Below are 20,802 nucleotides of genomic sequence, written 5' to 3' on the forward strand. Positions count from 1 at the left end.
TTGGGTAGAATTTGACATAATCTAAGTCCTGTTATCCCGTGCGTTATCCCGCCAAATACTGTACCAGACATCAGTGGATTTGTTTTATATTTAGTTTTTTGTAGAACAACTATAAAAAGAACTGTCAAGCAGACTTTTCCTAGATTTGTCGCGCGACAATGAGGTTAAACACGTGGTTCAACAAGTACATGACTAACCACTGTACTTTAGAATGTACGTTATTATTCTACATGTAAGAGAAATACAGCAGCTCAGAAAATAAAATTCTTTTTTTGTGTGATATCGAAAAGAAAGAAAATTGGATTTGGTATGCACAAAATGAATAAAAGAAAGAAGACTTCCGAATTATTATCCCTAAATAAAAATTGAGGATGGAAATGGGGAATGTATCAAAGAGACAACAACCCGACCAAATAGAAGACAACAGCCGAAGTCCACCAATGAGTCATCAATGCAGCGGCCGGGAATCTCCCGCACTCGGAGGCGTTCTTCAGCTGTTCCCTTAAAAAAAAATAATACTCAGTCTAGTTCATTGATAATGGACGTCAAACTTAACTCCGAAATTTCATCCACCATTTTCTACATAAGAAATTGCTTATACCAAGTCAGGAATATGACTGATGTTATCCATTCGTTAACTGTGAAAGAGCTTTTGATTTTGCCAGTTGATTACTATAGTTGTTTTTCTTTATTTTTTGTCCATTTTGGTTTTACTAACAGCTCTTTAATTTTTGCATAAGTCTTGGATTTTTTTGGCCCCGAACATCATCGAAATTGCTCATCTGGTGCAATTACATTAGTACCGTTAATATTTTTAAGCAAGATATATACATATAACATATGTTGTGCATGTATACAACAACCAGTCACTCAGTGATATAGGGATAATTTACCCTATGTAGTCTTATGCTACAAACAGGTAAGTTCAATTTAATTTATAAATGTGATTTACGTTACGCTAGTTTAGTTACCACTTAGCACTGTGCGCAATACTTAAGAATGTTCCTTTATCTTGTTATTGGCTTCATGACAACTTTTCCGAATACTCTGGTTTTATCCTAGTTGTGTTATCAAAGTTTTATCTGCTTATTCCTACTTTTTCCTTCATAATTTCATAGTTTTAAAAGTCTTTTTTTCATAGTTTTTAAAAACAAAAAAGATGGCAATTGCACAATAAAAAAAAAACAAACAAAAAACGATGCATAAGTACAGTCACGTCATATGTAACAAAGGAACACAAGACACATTGGCAAAAATGAAAGACAAGAGTATACAAGATGTGTTACTATAGAACAATAAAACAATGAAGGGATAAATAAGTACAGAGCCACGTCAAATCGATATCATCAAAATCAGGCTAAACAGTTCATTTCCTATAATTAAGTAATAAAATAAAAATAAAAATCCACCAACATTATTCTGAACGACAGACTGACCATCTGGTTTAATCTTAAACATATAATGTCGTGAATAGCCAGAGGGAAAAACCTGTACGTGTAACAAAATATACCAACAAAAGAACGAACAAATTCGATCAATGCAAACATATGACGTCAAAGTCAATCATTCTTCCTACAAAACGTACCACTAAATTGAAGATTACAGTTTATATTTTGAGATCTGTCTTTTAATATCCTAAAACAAATCTAATTAAGTATTTTCATAACCAGACTTCAAATCGACTTTAAAAAAAAACTTCTTAGTTCATCTGTTCTGTTTGATGTTCTGTGGGTTGTTCTGTCTTGTTTTTTTTTTTAAAAACATATATTTACTATGGTTAAATAATCGCTAGATCTAGACTAAGTGTTTTCTAACTCAAAATTGTCGTCTTACAAATTTAACGCCTATCATATGCGTGTTTTGATAAATGCTTAAAGTATGCTATTAATTTATCTATAATTGTTCAATGCAAAACCCTAAAATAAAATATATATACTGATTTCGCGTTGTGAAATATGGTTTTTAAATCTAAGAGACTATTATTTTTCCAAACATATGACATGTATAATGTTTATCAAAGACTATAACTAAAGAACTGATCAAAACTTAAACATGTACCCGAGGACAATTTGGGAAATTCAATAAAAAAAATAATTTGCAATTGGTACGGTAATCTTCATATTGCAATTTTTAAAATTAGATATAAGGACGAAATTTAAATTTAAATGAAGAATCGATCACTGTAAATAACCTTTTCCACAAAACGTTGAATTAAATCTGTGTTGATATAATGATAAATTGATCTACATTCTTCAGAGCCGTCGTACGGGAAGTGGCGGAAATTGTTACAAATGCCTTTTTAATATGAAGGTTACAACAGTCACTCTAGATTAATTAAAATCCTATTCTCAAAAGCAATTTTCCTGGTATTTTGGTCTACCGCATTGTAAATCGTTGTATGTCAAATAGCTATATATACAATACGCCAACGCCATAATATTCGTACTTATAAGCACATACAAATGAAACAAGGCAACGCCATGTTGTTAATATAAATTAACGTTCAATTAAGTAATACATGTACATCGAAGATATAAGTTTTTAATGGATACTGTTCCTTAAAAAGAATGTTATTTTTCTTTGATATTTTTAAGTTAAATGAACGTTTTAAAAAGTAGGTTTTCAATAATTTAACTAAAACTGTTTTAAAAATCATATCAGGTTTTTCCATTTTGATATATTGATTCTCTAGTAAGACATGTTTTTCATCTGGAATGAAGAATTCTGATTCTGTCATACTTGCATGGGAAGTATTTAGGATTGAAACAAACTTTATATTTATATGAATGTGGTTACCGAAAAATTGGTGTTTTCTTACACATAATTGGAAGAATAAATTTGAGTGTTGTTACATATTCATGGAAAGTGCGCAAATTGAAATCTGAAATCGTATCTTTTGTCGTAAAGTTTTGATCTCAGCCGAGGTTATCAACACGTAAACAGTACATTGTCACAATATCGCCTGTGATCTTGTGCAGAATATTTTCTTTACATTTTTATGCAAGTCAGCTGCAGTGCAATAATGCAACAATCTTGTAAGATTTTTACTTCAATAGTTTACATGCACTGATTAAAGATCCGTCTTTTATTATTCACTCTATAAAGTCCAATGAACATATCTACACGCTTTCTGATGAAATTTTTATTGAAGTCTTTCTGTTCTAACATGTACTTTATGCTTTTTAATACTAAAGCTTTGTTCTCAAATTGAAACGGAATATTTTATATTATGCAAGCTCACAGACATAACATGAATTTAAATTTAAGTATGGTCGTTTCCCGGTGTACATTTTAATTTCTCTTTTATGTAATCTATATTTAGTACATAACTTCAAAATTGTAGTAACACTTTTCCTCCAATAGAATAATACATCATGCAATGATTATTTATCCATTCTTTGTAATTCACCTTACCTTAGCCTCCCTCATATCGAAGCACAAATTGACAAGTTAACTGTTTAGAGTCTCAGTCGAGTACAAAAACGAAATAAATTTGGTATGCAATTGATAATTAAACACGTTTTTCGATTGATTTAGGTCTGACTTAAGATTACAAAATCTAATCTCTAAATGAAGATGTCAATCATAGTTGGGAAAGTGTAACGTAATTCTCTTCACAATCAATTGTATAGACAAAGTTATATCACTACTATTATTGAACATCAAAGGGATATAATTGCAATGCGGTTTTTTTTTTAAGAATAAAATACGTTTATTACATGGAAGGAAAAATAATGTCTTTTTTCATCAACTGTAGATTATAGGTCACTAAGTACATTCGTGTTATATTCCATGCATGCTTGTTTTTGTGGAACTTTTGGAATCTGTCGGAGGTTATCTGTATGTGATTTTTAGAATCCAGTTGTAAAAATAATTTTATGTTGACCCAATTAGTCTTAGTAATAATAAGAAACCTCCTAGTTATACAGTCGACCTTACGGTATGGGGTTTTCTCGTTGTTGAAGCCTTGCGATTGCCTATTTTTGCTTTTATCCATTTCATTTGAACTTTGGTGGATATCTGTCTCATTGGCAATCATACCACATCCCCTTATTTATACACTTGTAGTTCACTCTTGACATAAAAATGTATCCTATATTATGAATAGTTTGTAGATATATAGAAGAAGATAAGGTATGAGTGCCAATGAGACAACTCTCCATCCTAGTCACAATTCACAATAGTAAACCATTATAAGTCAACGTACGGACTTCATCCTGGAGCCTTGGCTCACACCACACAGAAAGCTATCACGGCCCCAAAGGACTTCATCCTGGAGCCTTGGCTCACACCACACAGAAAGCTATCACGGGCCCCAAAGGACTTCATCCTGGAGCCTTGGCTCACACCACACAGAAAGCTATCACGGCCCCAAAGGACTTCATCCTGGAGCCTTGGCTCACACCACACAGAAAGCTATCACGGGCCCCAAAGGACTTCATCCTGGAGCCTTGGCTCACACCACACAGAAAGCTATCACGGGCCCCAAAGGACTTCATCCTGGAGCCTTGGCTCACACCACACAGAAAGCTATCACGGCCCCAAAGGACTTCATCCTGGAGCCTTGGCTCACACCACACAGAAAGCTATCACGGGCCCCAAAGGACTTCATTCTGGAGCCTTGGCTCACACCACACAGAAAGCTATCACGACCCCAAAGGACTTCATCCTGGAGCCTTGGCTCACACCACACAGAAAGCTATCACGGGCCCCAAAGGAATTCATCCTGGAGCCTTGGCTGACACCACACAGACAGCTATCACGGGCCCCAAAGGTTAAAAGTGGACTTCATCCTGGAGCCTTGTCTCACACCACACAGAAAGCTATCACGGACCCCAAAGGTTAAAAGTGTAAAACTATTCTAACCTTGTTGACTGCAATGTACTTTTATCTTTTTTCTCTTCTTATAAAGAATACACAAAAAATCAAGGGTAATTTGGAATTCTCTAAATACTTCCGCCAGATTACCATGTTCTTTATCATTAAGAGATTTGTATTTACTAGGAGTTTTGATTCTAAGTAACTTCCCTGGAGAAGAACCAGTTTACCATGCAGATAAATTCTATTTCCAAGTCACAACCTGCACTTTAAAGATTTGTTTGTTTTTAAACCTATACAAGCGATCAAATAAAAAGGTTTGACTTAATGAGTATATTAAAATGACGTTACAAGTTAAAATAACTAGCTGAAAAAAGGCAACAGGGTTAAAAATTCCAGAATTGACCATAAAACATGGTAGACAATTTTTAAAATATATACAAATTGTTCCTCTTCAGTAAAATCAAATTGGAGCATTTATCACTAAATGCATAATAGTTTATATATAATTATTTAAGAATTGAATGCTCTTTTTTGTAAATTTATTGGGGTGTAAAAGCGTTGACCGAAGTACATTTTGTATGAAGCGCGGAAGCATTCAATACTTATAATTACATTTTTACCTATAGGATCATGAAAACACGCCTTTTATCAAGTTTTTATTTCATTTACCTGTGCACTTTATTGTGGGACCTCGTGTCATCATGAATGAAAAGTTTTATTGTGTGATACAACTGCTTAAGGAATAACACGTGATATACAGTTAGCCAATCAGAATAACGTATTATAGTGAAACATACATTTAATGTAATTATTACATAATCGAATTTGCAGAAAATACCGTACTTACGCTGTCTCGTGCAATGAATGTACGCGTTACACCTATGGATTGGATGCGCATTATACAATACAATATACATATACAATTATTCCTTAAATTTTATGTTTATCGAGCTTATTACATGTATCATTTTCCATTGTAATCATCTCATGGTTCTTCTTGTAAAATAAAGTTCATATGAAAAAGTGTATATAACTAAATTATAGTTATTCATTTAAGTTAACAGTTTACTTAAACGCGCGAGGGATCGAGCTCGGAATCGCTTTCACTTCTATAATACTAAAATTACGAGGTCCAATTTGTCAGCCTTCATCACGTAAAAACGACGAATCAAAGAATTCAACTTTATATATAACTAATATAGTACAAAGGTGTAGATTAAAAATTACACCACTCCAGGCCCTTTTGTTTTCCACGTAATTAATATTGCCAATAATTAAGAAGTTCCGGGTCGAGTCCGATACCGATACCAATAGTATATTCACCTGTTACCTATTACCTTATCTGTACGTTCCGCATCTGACAGGCGCACCAACAAACGGTGTATTCAGGATTAATATGCTATATACACGGGTCATATAATCACAGGGTTGACACTACTAAATTGTCAAATTGTTACCTATTGTAGTATTTTATTCAGTAAGACTTTCTAAGATAACAATACGAATACTAAAAATAAGGAGATGTGGTATGATTGCCTTTGAGACATTCATCCACCAAAGTTCAAATATAGTGGATGTAAGCAATTATAGGGAACTATACAGCCTTCAACAATGAGATAACCCCATACCTTATGTCGATCGACTACAAAAGAAAAAGCTGCGAATTGAGAAATATGAAACAATTTAATTGAGAAAACAAACGGCTAAACAAAACAATTCACGAAAAACAAATATGACAGACATGGCCTAACCGTGACGATCGACAACCACTGCACTACATATACTTTAATTCAGTCACGGACCCGCGATATCACGGGTGTGTTCTAGTGTATATTTACTATTGTCATAAAGTGAACCAGTAACATTTTAGATTTTAAACCGTTGTACCGTGTATTACATGTATAAGCCCACTGTAAATAATCAAGCAATTGGGGTGTTCCTAACCACAGGAGGAAGTTACAAAAAGAAGAAAATACCAAAAAGGGCTTAAGAAGTACTTCAGCTGATGAAGAGCGGTTTATCACTACAATTTATTAACAGAATGGGAAGAATTACTTCCATAAACTAATTGGTTTAACTAGGCCGTATACATCGACGGATAATCAATCGGCTTATCATTTCATCATATAGAAGAAAGAAAAAAAGAAAAATTATCTTTATGACATTTATCCTCTTGTAAATCATAATACAAAGAGATATGACTTAAGAAGAGCTAAGCATATTATACCACTGCAGTCTAGAACTGACTTTTACATTATTTCGGCACCATTTGAGAAGTGGGATTCCCTAGTACATAACCATAACAATGTGTTACTGTAGTTTGGTAAAGCTGTAGGTGTTGCATTGACTTCACCCGGAAAAGATAAGTTTGACATCATAGGCAAAGGATTAGTTTGACATCATAGGCAAAGGATAAGTTTGACTTCACCAGCAAAAGACAGTGATCAGAGGTATATTTCTATGTAAAATTTGTTTTAGGAATCCATAAAATACAATGCACAAATACAAAATGGTTGACTTACCATGCGGCAGAACATCTTAATCCTTCCATTATCTCCTGGTTAGTTAATTCAAACATTTTAGATTTAGAATACCAAGAATTTCAGGACCTTGATCTTGTTGTTGATAAGTCTATGGTCATCTAAGAATAAAGTTTCGATCTCCAGGAAACGAATTACGGTACCAGAAGTGTGAACAGACATCTTGACAATATTCCATATTTAATTTCAAAACCCTAGAGAAACCGAAGGTATCGCATATCAAAAATAAATGACATAATTACAATTAAAACGATGACAAACTCCAATTATAAATATTGATTATTTTTTACGCCAATTTCTTGGACTTTTGTCCTTTCCAGTATACATGTAATTCGCCCTTTGCAAAAGTATCGATTAATTGATTGGATATCGTACGTGCACCTGAAAATAGATCCCAACGATTTGTAAAACTAATTAAACATCCAATGTTAATGATCTTCGTTATCTTAATCATATTACAAACATTTCTATAATGGGTGCACTTTAAAACTTTTGCCATCAAACTGCAGTCGCATATTTGTTTTTAATCAAACAATTGAATTAAGTTAGCACCGATTTTAATGTCCTTCCTGAGTTATATCTAGGTTTATTTATATTTCATTAGTTTCTTTAGAACTTTGTCGGAAGCTCGAATATCCTCATCCCAATAAATTGTGTAGAAACCTTTTACTAAAATGGAATGATTATTTTCAGTAATTGTTTTATTTACACTGTTAATCAGTGACAATTTTAGATAAATGAAACCATTTATTTCGTGTGCATAATTCATGGTACCTAGAATAACCATTTTTCGCCGCGTTACATGACTCCCCGTATCATAAAAAAATGTCCTCAGAACATAAACAACATCTCTTTATCGCCTAGTTAATTCTGTATCTACCGATAATTAAGTGTTTAATATTAAGTACGCTGTATATAAATTGTGTATTAGTAAGTACCGACAGCTTATGTGCTTAAATAATACATTCATTTTCATAAATAAAAAAAAATATTGTTCCTTTATTCGAAGGAATTCCAAAATTAACGTCTCTATTGACATCTCTTATAGTTATCGAGTTACTATACCAGGAACATGAGGAATGTTAAGTCATAAAATGTTAAATAAAGGCAGACAGTAAAAGTAAATCATCGGGTAAAAGAGGGGCGTAAGATAGCAGAGGGACATTCAACTATAGTACTGTTACTCTTCAACTTAAAATAGAAACAGGATACCAGGAGACTCAAATAGAAGCATCTTTATGAAATTCCGATATGGAGGAGTAACGGTACAGTATACATGTAGTTAAAAAGGTAACGCAGCCGTCTTGAATTTGAGATTAGACGGTCGCAAATGCCGTTTTAATGACTTGAACGTGTTTATTTTATAATACCTCATCGGTGTTTTCAATTCTCAAAGAAATCGATATTTTCTAAATGCATGACACGAAAACAGACCAACAATGATATGCCCTATCAACAATTAACATCAAACATTACCGTGTACTCAAAATAGAAACGGAATACCATGAGACTCAAAATAGAAACAGGATACCAGGAGAATGAATACTGTAAAAAAAACCATGATTTTTATATATGTGTTACTTTGCTTATTGCATGGTAAAAACAGAGTTAAAATACATGGAACTCTCTACTGATTTATGTATGACTGCACTATATACATTGTCAATACTGTAATGTGCAGCTTGTATTATATATTGTAAATATAACGCTTCATAACAATGACTATCCTATTTAAATCATTTAATGATACAGTAATTGTATACTTTGCTAGAAAAAATATATTAAAGTTTACACATAATTATAACCATCGAGTAACTAACAGATTGTTTTGTCATCAAGTAAAAAAAATTCATATAATACAATGACAGAACAAGATAATAGATTTCTAGTCGCGATGTTTCATATCTTTTTATAAACATAATCTAATAAATTCTCTAAACATCAATATCTATAGTACATATATAGCTAATGTATGTCAAAAGACAAATATAACATTTATCAATCTTTAATAATAGCAAACATGCTACACTCTGCCAATACATGTAGCAGCTTATCGTATTTATAGATGAATGATAATTGTAGTCAGACAATAATTATGAAGCAATCAACCGATTCTGTCTACTGTTTTCTTTGGAAATTCTTACTATTAAAGGGGTCATGTCAGTTGCTCAGCAGTGGCGGATTCAGAACTTTTTGTAACTTAAGGGGAGGGGGGCGCTGACTGACCTAAAAAACGTCAGGCTTCAGTGATTCCCTATATAATCAACCAATTTGTTTCCCATATAAGGGAGGGGATCCAGCCCCCCCCCCCCCCCACACCCCCTTCACCTGGATCTGCCTATTGCATATATATTTAGATAATTAAAACATGTGGGACAAAATGTTGTTGAAGGTGAAAGTAGAGATTTGACCAAAATCAAAGAAGAGTAGAAATTAGCCTTAGACATTTATTCAAGATTCAAATCCTACCATTCGCATATCAACAGAGCTCTAAATAACATTGATTGATTGTTCAGAAGCATATTTTATTAGAAGTCTCATTTGGGTCTTTGCATGACGCGGGATTTCTGCCGGATTTTTTTGTAATAATGACACATGAAAGTCAAACTATTGTGCCGTGAGAACGGGAAATGAAGTCTAGCGGGACACGGTAAATTACAAAAGAATGAGAGTTACGTACATACATGTAGTGTAAGCGGGATACGTGAATCTGACAAAACAGTAAGCGGTATCCGGGATTAGAGCCCCCAATGAGACCCCCTATAAGCAGTTTAATTTATTTCATGTTTGAAGCGGTGCACTTTTTTTTTATTCAAGTTGATTTTAACAAAATAATGCGTTGTAGCAAAGGTGAAGAATAATAGTACTCTGAGGCCAGAACCGCGAATATAATGGAATTTAACAGAAAGGAAATAAATAACGGGTAGAGGACTTCTGATACCTTCTTTGAAATTCTCTAGACATAATATCTTTTACAAAAAAATTTAAACCAAGGTCTAAATGCCCGCGATTTCGCGGGTGTGTTCTAGTATGTATTGAATGCTTCTTTTTGTAACTTCATAGCGTTGTAAATGCGTTGACCGTGCATAAATATTTAGATTGAAGCGCTTCCGCACTTCATACAAAATGTACTTCGGTCAACACGTTTACACCCCAACGAAGTTAGAAAAAGAAGCATTCCATATAAAAAGTAAAATAACAAAAATACCGAACTCTGAGGAAAATTCAAAACAGAAAAAAATGTGTGAACAAGACAAACAGACATAATTAGGTAAAAATGTGTGAACAAGACAAACAGACATAATAGGTAAAAATGTGTGAACAAGACAAACAGACATAATAGGTAAAAATGTCAAAAAAAAGAAAAACAGCGGTCAACATTGTATTGCAATATCTTAGTCACTGAAAAAAAACAAATGTGTAAAAAGGAAACACTAGAGGGCATAAAGACAAAGTACATTAGCAAAAATAAAAGACAAGAATACATAAATTTATACCAAAACACTACGTCAAAAACAGCCCATATTTATATAGCAGAAGCATTCAACTTTCCATTAAATAACTAAAAGTTTACATTTTAACAAATATGTAAATTGCTATATATTGGGGTCAAAAAGGGGTTTTACTGGACCTACTCCTTTTGAAGGTGCAGGAAAAAAATTGCAAGTTATGCACAGTCCACACTAGAGACTATATTTGTGGGATAGAGACTAGACAACGAAAGGACCTATAACTGTCAGATCGGACCTGCTAACAGGATAAAAAGTAGTTTTGGAAACATATCGAAGCGTAAACTAAAAAATACAATTCTAACGGACCAATCAAATTTAGGTATTCACAGAAATGCGAATTATATAAGATTTTTATCACAATTAATGAACACTTGTTTTCAAGTTGATATGTTCATGCATCATGGTGATCTAACTAATATAAGTAGATTGGTGTGTAGATTTCTTTGTTCAATAAACAGCGGATTATTCGTCCAAATCTCCACTTTGCATTTATTGTATAACGTGGAAATTACACATGTGTCTTTTAAAGTTTCAAACTGATATGACTACAAATTCATGGTTAAGTAACTGATACTATTAAGCTTTTCAACATAATTGGGGAAAAACGCCTGCATCTGGGTGAAAATTTCTATTTGGTAAAAAGTTTATCTCATAAGGAACACAAACATGAGAACTAAGTTTCAAGTTGATATGACCACAAATGCTTAACAACTTACACCAAAACATTGTATTGATACTGAAAATAGGACAGACCGCACGGACCCTAACCAAGTATCCCCTTTTCACCATCAAAAGCATAGTAGAGCTATTATACGTCATGGGCAGATTACTAGTACACTAACAAATATTTCATTATCTTTAGTAAGTTATACATTTGAGAATGGAAATGTGGAATATGTCAACGAGTCAACAACCTGACCAAGGGCAGAACACAACTGAAGGTTACCAATCGGTTTTCAACACAATAAAAAAATCCCACACCAATAGCGGGACATCAGCTGGCCCCTAAACAAAAATGTGTATTAGTTCAGTGAAAATGTCTATTGTCAATTGTTGGTATATCTTTTTTACGAGTAGACCTTAACTTTAATCTTTTTTTTGCAACTAGTAAAAACCTTAATAAAATATATTAACCTACCTTGAAACTTTGTATTCTTAGAAATAGTCTCAGTATGGACAGGTCGTTATTGCATTTCCACTATGATTAAGTTTGTCACCGTTTGCAACATCGGAGCAAGTAAGACGCAAAGTATTGGCAGTTACGTCAGGATGTTAATTGTTCAATCAATCCTGAATCCTGCCATTACAAGCTTAGAATTTACATAATATATATTTCATATGATTAACCCCATTGAATTTCATGACTTCTTTACTAGAAAGTAATGAATTATTTATTAGCGAGAAAGTAAAACTATACTGTATATTACAGTTGCTTTTGGTTTAATTTGTATTGTTGGTTTACTGTATCCAATCTTAATTTTGGAGAATAGATGAAACACTTATAATTACTTTCACGTAGAACTGCGATTTGTTCATCATATGAGTTAAACAGTCTGTTTTATTCACGTAGAACTGCGATATGTTTATCATATGAGTTAAACAGTCTGTTTTATTCACTATTATAATACCGCAGTTTTACATACATGTACATGTAGATATATACAAAAGTAATAATTGTTTCACAACGAGGTTCAAATCAATAACTAAGATTGAAAACAATTATAACATTATATCATTTTAGTGTAAACAATATTTTATTCAGAAACAGATAAATAAATGCGAACATAAATACAATACAATGGATTGGAAAACAAGTGACAAGTCACTTATACAAATTCCTCTCCTTTTAAATGGCAAAATCAATTACAATGGACAGAAAATGTACAACTATATAATATAATATCATTTTGATATCGAAGCTTTATTTTTCTGTGAAAAAAAATCAGATAACGTATTATTCTTCAACAATATGAGTGTCGAATGTAATCTGTAAAAAGTATTCTAGAAGCGTGCCAAAAAATAGTTTTCAGTTTCCAGTTTATATACTATTTAAAGTAAAGCAACAAGATAGCAAAGTGACAATAAAATCTCAGAAAGCAAAAGATGGACAATAATACTGAGAGGTCAAAAGAGGTACACAAATAGCACAAAAATTAACACTAAATAATTCTTAAAAAAGAAAACCGAGAACATATCTAAGTCAAATAAAATTGAGAAGGAAACGGTTAATGTGTCAAAGAAACAACAACCCGATCAAAGAGAATATAACAGTTAAAAGGCCACCAATTGGTCTTCAACATAGCTAGAAAATCCCGCACTAAGAGTAGGTCTTCAGCTGATAACTTGACAAACATGTGTACTACTTCAGCAGTAATGGACGTCACAAAACGTCAATTTTACGTTACATGTACCATAATGTCTGTGTTACGTTGTTTGATGTTATTGTTTGTCTTTTAGTCTTGTCCTTTTTTATTGTTTCGTTGCCTCTTTTAATTAGGTTTGTTGGATGATTGAGGGTGGCTTTTCGGCATATTCTTTCTCTGTTTATTATGGGAAAATCACCATATTTGCAATTTTATTTTAAAATAACTGATAAATCATGTTATATGAGTTCCTCCTTTTTCAATATATTTCATGTAATAAACAGCGATGGTAATGTTTAATATCAGAAATATCAGCATGATCCATTTCGATATTGTTTATCTTTATAAAAAACAAGTTTAATGTTTCCAAATTCCTTTGATATCTGATTTACCAATTTTCATTAGATTTTCATCATCTTCATAACAAGAAGTGTCTTATTTAATGAAATTCTATTGCCTTTGATCTTGTGCGGTCCTTTGATGTTTTCTATCCCTGATTTTAGGACGATCTGACATAACAGTAGAGTTTTTGTTCTATTATTCCATCAAGGATCAGCTTTACTGGATCAGGAAATTTCCCGTTTTACAGCAAAGATTTTTGTTGAGTAAATTACAAGATTGGATTTCTAATAACATTATATAACTTGTGATTTTACGTCAATTCACTGTATTTTGTCATGTGACGTTAAGCAAATATCAATCAATCAAACAATCGATTTAATTACTAATATGTTATATTGGAATTTTTTAATGTCTAGTAAAATTGCAACGGTTTTTAACCAGACGAGTATATTAACGTCAATGTCGTAATGACTATCATAACGTGAAAATCGGCAATAGAAGGATAAACAGTACAGTTGTTCCATCGGAAAAACAGAGCAGTAAATCAGGTGTAGGAGGCTAGCGGGTACAAAAAATTCAGCGAAAATTTAAACATTTGTTTTTTCATTACAATTTTTTTATTACATTATAAGCTATTACTTTGTGATATGGTACAACAATCAACCCACAAAATCGATTTACTTTGGCCCAGGATGACTTTTAAAATGTTTGTATCATTGAAAAAGCTCCAAATTATTTGGTGTAAAAATGCCATATTTTGGCATTAAAATTTAAATATCTTTTTTAACTCATATTTTTTATTATTGTTTTCAAATACGCTGGTCATAAGCTAAATAATTGTAAAATTTAAGCGATTTCTGTAATTAAGTTCTTTTTTTATTTCGATATTACCTCTATTTCTCCTATTAGTTCAACAGAAAAGGAAGGACATTAACAAAAATGTATGCTTCTTTCGGAGGCAGATTGTGAGCCTAAATGAACGGCGACCCCATTTTTTTATTTCATTTTTCTATTAAGTATATGATCAAGTTCATTTATAAAAAATATAGCGAAATCCTTTGTTAAAAAATAAATTTGATTTATACCCGCGAGCCCCCTTAAGGATGTTTGCTGGTCATGTTTTGGATTTTTTGTCAGATTTCGAGATCCTCTGGTTTTATCCACTTGAATGCCTTAAAAAAATTTGCCCATGAACCCCCATTTTTCTTTTTATAAATCTTTTACATGTATTATTATAAGCCATTTTAATGAATTTAATGTGTCAATCAATGGCCACAGCCACACTGTTTTGAATTTCATTCTAAATGAAATGCTACTGTCATCGGACAGACGCATATATAATGTTGCGGGGTTAAACTAGTTTGTCGGTACCAAACACTTCTCTAATACGGGACAGTTATCTAACAGTAGAGCATATTTAGAACACACTAGAAAATCAGTAGAAAAAGACATCAGATCGATAAAAAACATGTATATTTCAAATACTTTCTTTAAAATAGATTGTTGTTGAGAAACAGATTTTTTAGAATTAGTATCGCCAACGGTATTATTTTATTCTTAATTTTGTCCGGATGTTCTTAGGAGGAGTTACTTTTCTTTATTGCTTCTGCGTCATCACTTTTGCCACTGAATGGTTCAATGACCAATCCATCTTTAACATATACATCAAGTATTAAAACACTTGCCTGGCGTTTTTTGCATGAATATCTATATTAACTTTTGATATAAGGTATATAAGGTCTTTCACGGCCGACTATACTGTAGTTTTTTTCATTGTTGAAGACCGTACAGTTGCCTATAATTACTTACATCCACTTCATCTGAACTTAGGTGAGTAGTTAGCTCATTGACAATCCGACCACTTCTCCTTATCTTCATAAATAGGTACAAAGTATTACCTTGCCGAATTTCTATGATATGCGATCAGTCTATATCTTTGTTTTAAAAGATAAATAGAGTACGTAAATAAATTATTTCTTCGTCAAGTATATTAACGTCTCGTTTGCTTTCACAATAGATAAATCCAGATAACCAAAATTATTAAAGTTTGGTGGCGATGCACTTGTGGATTCACTTGTTGATCTCTTTACCATTATTACTGACCTTGAAGCTGTACCTGATGATTGGCAAAATGGCATCATCAAACCCTTACTCAAAGCTGGGTCTGTCTATGATATTGATAACTATAGGGGGATTACTTAAACGTCTAATGTGTACAAGGTATATTCGAAAATTTATGAGGAATCTGTAATGACATACTTAGAAGAAAATAATATTTTAGGCGAGGTTCAGGGGGTATTTAGAAAAAATAGAAGAACAGAGGATCATAGTTTTACTCTACAAGGTATTTGTTCTATTCGAAAAGCTAAAAAATATAAAACGTTTTTAGCTTTTCTAGACCTATCAAAAGCTTTCGATAGAGTCTGGCGTGATGGCCTTTTCTATTTATTGTGGAAAACTGGCATTCAAGGTAAGTGTTGGAAACTGCTGAAATCACTTTACAGTAATGTATCAAACAAAGTTTTGTTTGGTGATTGTGAAACAGACTTCTTTGATCAAGAATTTGGATTGAAACAAGGTTGTGTCTTGTCTCCGGCTCTTTTCTCTGTTCTAATGAATGACCTTGTAAGTATGGTCGAAGCCAATAATTTTGGTGCCGAACTATCCTCACAACTAGTGAATTGCCTTTTATTTGCTGATTATGTAGTCCTTATCAGGACGTCCGAGGCGAACTACATTGTCTGCTTGATATAACAGCTAATTTTGCTTCAAAATGGAATCTAAAATTTAATCAAAACAAATCCAAGGTTATAATAATAGGCAAGCGTTTAGATAAAGATAAGAAGTGGCAATTAGGTAACCTGCTCCTTGAGGAAGCCAATGAATACAAATATATCGGTGTTTATTTTACCCGTTCATTGACTTTTGCCTACCATATAAATTGTTTCTTAAAAGATAACTTCGAGCGCAAGCTCAATTATATGACAAAGTTGCTAAATGAGCACGGATCTTTCAATCGCATATCCTTCGGAGATGCCCTATGGAACTCGTTAATACGGCCATCTATCGCACACGGTTGTGCTGTATGGATGCCGTCGTCAGCTTCGAACAAACAGATTCTTGAAACTTGGCAATATAAATCGGCGAGATTCATTTTTAGTACTAATATGAATATCCCTAAGTCGGCTCTGTTCATAGATTTGGGTTAGGAACCGATAAATGATTTCCAAGATAGACAAAGGGTGTCTTATTTTGCTAGATTTCATGACTTAGATAAGAATAGATTATGTCGAATCATATTTTACGAGCTAAAGAACTTAACGCTACATCGACGATGGAGATATCCCCAGTATATGAAAAATGTGTTTAATTCTGTTGGTCTTGATCATTTTTTACAACTCAAATGTTAACCTGAATATTTTCAAACAGTTTTTTTGAAGGTTTGTTAGTGAAAGAGAATTTCAAGTTATAAGAAATAAAAGCAGTCTTAATGCGTTCTCCAAATTCAACCTTGTGTCTAGTAGACAGCCTTATTTGTCAAACTTGCTCGATTTTAAGTCTACAAGGTTAAAATTATTAGCACGAACAAATTGTTTACCCATAAATCAAGTTTTGTATAGAATGAATATGTCCGAGACTACCATTTGTCAAATGTGTTTATGCAAATCTGAGGAATCCGTGGAACACTTTGTTCTCGAATGTTCTGAATATTCTCCTATACGAAATAAGTATTTTGCCGATATAAATGAGTACCTAAGTACTAACTTCCCCGACTTTTGCTTCACAGAGTTACTGTCCTACGAAAAAATAAACATACTGCTATGTGAATATTTGTATAAGGTTGATCCAAATGTTTGTAAGTATGTTGACACTTTTAGTAAAAAAATGTTGAGTGAAATGTACACTTACAGATCATCAATTTTAGAAAATTAAACTAACTGTGATTTACATGTGCAACTAAATTGATTGAGATATTGAGATTTTATATTAATATATTATAATGTTGTTATGTTTTACATGAATGTTGACTTGTTTTAAAAAGAGAATTAATTTTTAACTTTGATATTGTTCTATGTGTAATTTATTTAAGAGTTGAATGCTTATTTTTGTAACTTCATTAGGGTGTAAAAGAGTTGACCGAAGTACATTTTGTATGAAGCACGGAAGTGCTTCATTCTAAAAATTTTCGCACGGTCAACGCTTTTACCACCCTATGAAGTTACAGAAAGAAGCATTCAATACTTATAATCACATTTTTTTTAACTATGATCATGAAAACTTTGAATTTTATAATTGTTTTATTTAATTCACCTGATGTGCACTTCATTGTGGGACCACGTGTTATCATGAATGAAAAGTTTTATTGAGTAATGTAACTGCTTGAGGAATAACACGTGACGTGCAGTTAGCCAATCAGGATAAAGTATTATAATGAAACATACATCTAATGTAATTATTTAATTGTACATTATTCATTGTATATACTCTTAGACGCATTTGTGGGTACCCTGCCTACAAGTGCCCCCGTTGTAAAGGGGTAGTTTCTTAATAAATATATATATATATATATATTTGATGTTCTAATGTAAATCAAACAAATAAGATTATTTAACAACTTTCTCTTTAAATTTCAACGTATACATGTACATATCAAAATTGAAAAATAAGATGGTCGCACATTTTGATTACAGTAAATATTTTTATTCCTACATTGTTCATTATCATGTGAAGTCCGACATTCAACTGATAAACTAAATAATTTGGTGTAAAAATATAAGTCAAATAGTTGTGTAAGATAATATTGTCTAATTAGTCTAAGATCGTCAACTTTATTATATATATTGGAATAATTTGTATAAATTTCGTTTGATTCCATGAAAGCAATATCTCTCTCTACCATTGGTAAGATTTATGACATGTTAACGATGATGGATGCGTCACCTTTAACATTTCGGCGACGCAAGGCGATTATACTTTCTTTCATCGTAAAGATGTTTGAATATAGATTGAAATCTTGTCATTATTCACTCCCCTGGATTGTCAAGTTGACGGTAAGAGGGCATATGGAATAATCAGTTATATGCTGAATTACTCCATTTTTAGTTAAATATTCATGGAAAAAGTTATTGAAAATCTGACTATAAAGTGCATTGCCTAATACTTTATAGCTTTATTAGTATGATGTAAGATTGTTTGGTTTTGCTTTATTATGTCCAGTGGCAAATACTTCATGCACATAGTTCACGGTAAGGCAAAACAGAGGTAATTTTTGTTTGTCAAAAAAGAAAGTACATGAACAAAAGAACTGGTACATAATACAGATACAGATTTAATATGTGTACATTGTCGGATATATATAAATTTTGTCACAACAAAATGGACGGAAGGTCTTTCAATTAGCCCCATTACTAGGAAAAAGGGTCTTTTAAAGATATCAGAATGTCCGACATTGAGTTATCATGTGTAAGAACATGGTAAAATAATATCTCCATCCTGCCACTTATATCAGTGAAAAAAGTTATAATCTCATTAATCTCATAAGTATCTATATTCACAGTAAGATGAGAAAAAAAGTTGTAGTTACATGTACATGGGTAAAACCCGCGTCTTCTTTAAGATGTAAAGCGTAAACATGCAACTGCAATTGTATATTTTATTGATATTTTAAAAGTAAAGTGACATTATACTTTAACAAACTTGGAAATATCATAAAAACCTATCTACGAATCTGATAGCTATAATAAATCGTCTATAGTTACGTGTCTCGTGTGTACAAGGCAATCACTTAGAACTAAATTAAGTATAACAATAAAAGATGATTTGGTTGATCGAGTGTGTTAACAGGTGCGTGTTAATATGGCAAGGAAAGCAACTTAAAATCATCAGTAAAAATATACTTCTCAAACCATATGATAAAATGAAATGTGGAAAATACCAAAGATACAACAACCCGACCAATGGATAGAAACAGCCGAATGCCACAAATGAGTCTTCAACAAAGCGAGAGTACTAGTATATCAATAAGAAAATGAACTAATGTGATATGATTGTAAACAGAACTATCCACCAGAGACCAAATTACGTACACATTGTAAAGGTTAGCAACTATGGGGTCACCATACGACCTAAAGTTGTTTTAATTAAATCTAAGAAGAAGTGGTATGAGTGCCAATGAGACAACTCTCAATCTAAATCACAATTTATAAAAGTAAACCATTATAGGTCAAGGTACGGTCTTTAACATGGAGCCTTGGCTCACACCGAACAGCAAACTATAACGGGTCCCAAAATATTACTAGTGGTTTGAACCAACGGTTAAGTCTTCTGTAAATAAGGGTTTACTGCCGGATCGAGTGAAATCCAAGGGATAACCATATTTCTATAACCATCCATCCATGAGGGTGATATATAATAGAGGAATAAGCTTTTGTTATATCACTTCTACGTCGCTCATATGCTATGTATGTTGGCGTTTGATTTTGTAGAAGTTCAGTGTTTATGTTGTTCAGTTTTGTTTCCTCTTATAGTTGATAACATTTAACAGCGGTAAACTACTATTGCCTTCGTTTATACACATCAGAGACAGGAATAGGGAGAAGTAAATGCTGTACGACTTGCAGTTAAGACGTTTACGGTTCCTTTAGTTTATTGACTAAATTATGAAACCTTGATGTAACACTTTTATCGCGTAAATCATAATAGAACTTACACAAAGCATATAAATATCAACAGCGAAGTATTCTTATCTCGTTAGTAAATGTTCTATGGTGTTAACAATCGATTAATTCTTTGACGTTATATTAATTAGTTTTATTACCTTTTGTCTAAAAGTACACTGGACCTTTTTACCAAGAAGATAAAAATATAACAGTTAGTGTACAGAATCTAATTATCATTAGTGGAATTAGTGTCTGTATTCCTATTATTATTTCTGTATGTTACAAAGCGTCTCTTCATCCAAGTACGAATAACCGTATAGTTTCCCTTTAAACTGTATATATATACAACATCTTGGGCAAACACGCTTCGGTGAAATGTTGTTTTTAAAGAATGGTCAACATAAATGTTTGTGAGATTTTTATTAAAGAAATTTTGGCAAAATGCATGCTTCCAAAATGTCGTATGTGAACTTGAACATGGTTGTAAATGGCAGTGAAATAAAAACTTTGACATTTCTGGATTATCCAAGAACTTAAATCATTTTCACAGAAATAAAGAAACTAT

General features: G+C 32.5%; 1 protein-coding gene across 2 annotated transcripts in view; it reads right to left on the bottom strand.

The window, feature by feature from the left end:
- The window catches only part of LOC139501825 (G-protein coupled receptor dmsr-1-like), a 139,283-nt gene that overhangs the window by 84,357 nt on the left and 34,124 nt on the right, over positions 1-20,802 (bottom strand). The window lies entirely within an intron of this gene.

This window comes from Mytilus edulis, chromosome 13, assembly GCF_963676685.1.
Source record: "Mytilus edulis chromosome 13, xbMytEdul2.2, whole genome shotgun sequence".
Classification (NCBI taxonomy): Eukaryota; Metazoa; Mollusca; class Bivalvia; order Mytilida; family Mytilidae; genus Mytilus; species Mytilus edulis.